This window comes from Cebus imitator, unplaced genomic scaffold (genome assembly GCF_001604975.1).
Source record: "Cebus imitator isolate Cc_AM_T3 unplaced genomic scaffold, Cebus_imitator-1.0 Scaffold494, whole genome shotgun sequence".
In the NCBI taxonomy this organism is placed as follows: Eukaryota; Metazoa; Chordata; class Mammalia; order Primates; family Cebidae; genus Cebus; species Cebus imitator.
In genome coordinates, this window is record NW_016107809.1 from 1,052,523 (window position 1) to 1,054,433 (window position 1,911).

Below are 1,911 nucleotides of genomic sequence, written 5' to 3' on the forward strand. Positions count from 1 at the left end.
CAATTTGTTTATTCTCTCTTTTCTTTTTTATTAATCTGGCTAGTGGTCTGTCTATTTTGTTGCTCTTTTCTAAAAACCAGCTCCTGGATTTATTGATTTTTTGAAGGGTTTTTTGTGTCTCTGTCTCCTTCAGTTCTGCTCTGATCTTAGCTATTTCTTGTCTTCTGCTAGATTTTGAGTTTTTTTGATCTTGCTCCTCTAGCTCTTTCAATTTTGACGATAGGGTGTCAATTTTTGATCTCTCCTTGCTTCTCATGGTGGCACTTATTGCTGTATATTTTCCTCTAGAGACTGCTTTAAATGTGTCCCAGAGATTCTGGTATGTTTTGTCTTCATTCTCGTTGGTTTCGAAGAATATCTTTATTTCTATCTTCATTTCATTCTTTATCCAGTCAACATTCAAGAGCAAGTTGTTCAGTTTCCATGAAGCTGTGCGCTTCTGGGTTAGTTTTTGAATTCTGAGTTCTAACTTGATTGCACTGTGGTCTGAGAGACTGTTTGTTATGATTTCCGTTCTTTTGCATTTGCTGAGGAGTGATTTACTCCCAATTCTGTGGTCAATTTTGGAGTAGGTGTGATGTGGTGCTGAGAAGAATGTATATTCTGTGGATTTGGGGTGGAGAGTTCTGTAAATGTCTATTAGGTTTGCTTAGTCCAGGTCTGAGTTCAAGTCCTGGATATCCTTGTTAATTTTCTGTCTGGTTGATCTGCCTAATATTGACAATGGAGTGTTAAAGTCTCCCACTATAATTTGTGGGAGTGTACGTCTCTTTGTAAGTCATTAAGAATTTGCCTTATGTATCTGGGTGCTCCTGTATTGGGTGCTTATATATTTACGATCATTAGCTCTTCTTGTTGCATTGATCCTTTTACCATTATGTAACGTCCTTCTTTGTCTCTTTTGATCTTTGTTGCTTTAAAGTCTAATTTATCAGAGATGAGAATTGCAACTCCTGCTTTTTTTTGCTCTCCATTTCCTTGGCAAATCTTCCTCCATCCCTTTATTTTGAGCCTTTGTGTATCCTTGCGTGTGAGATGGGTTTCCTGGATACAGCACACTGATGTGTTTTGGTTTTTTATCCAATTTGCCAGTCTGTGTCTTTTGATTGGGGCATTTAGTCCATTTACATTTACGGTTAATATTGTTATGTGTGAATTCGATACTGTCATTTTGGTGCTAGCTGGCTGTTTTGCCCATTAGTTGATGCAGATTCTTCATTGTGTTGATTCTCTTTACCATTTGGCATGTTTTTGGAGTGGCTGGTACTGGTTGTTCCTTTATATGTGTAGAGCCTCTTTCAGGAGCGCTTGTAAAGCTGGCCTGGTGGTGACGAAATCTCTGAGTACTTGCATGCTCATAAAGGATTTTATTTTTCCTTCACTTATGAAGCTTAGTTTTCCTGGATAGGAGATTCTGTGTTGAAGATTCTTTTCTTTAAGGGTGTTGAATATTGACCCCCACTGTCTTCTGGCTGGTAGGGTTTCTGCTGAGAGATCTGCTCTTAGTCTGATGGGCTTCTGTTTGTGGGTAACCCACTCTTTTTCTCTGGCTGCCCTTAGGATTTTCTCCTTCATTTCAACTCTGGTGAATCTGACGATTATGTGCCTTGGGGTTGCTCTTCTTGAGGAATATCTTTGTGGTGGTCTCTGTATTTCCTGGACTTGAATATTTGCCTGCCTTGCTAGGTTGGGGAAGTTTTCCTGGATAATATCCTGAAGAGTATTTTCCAGCTTGGATTCATTTTCTTTGTCGCATTCAGGTACACCTATCAAACGTAGATTAGGTCTTTTCACATAGCCCCACATTCCTTGGAGACTTTGTTCATTCCTTTTTACCCTTTTTTCTCTATTCTTGCCTTCCCATTTTATTTCATTGAGTTGATCTTCGACCTCTGATATCCTTTCTTCTGC

General features: G+C 39.0%; 1 protein-coding gene across 7 annotated transcripts in view; it reads left to right on the plus strand.

Annotated features, from left to right (window-relative positions):
- STXBP5L (syntaxin binding protein 5 like) overlaps positions 1–1,911 on the plus strand; it is a 419,550-nt gene that overhangs the window by 94,702 nt on the left and 322,937 nt on the right. The gene's annotated exons all lie outside the window — the stretch shown is intronic.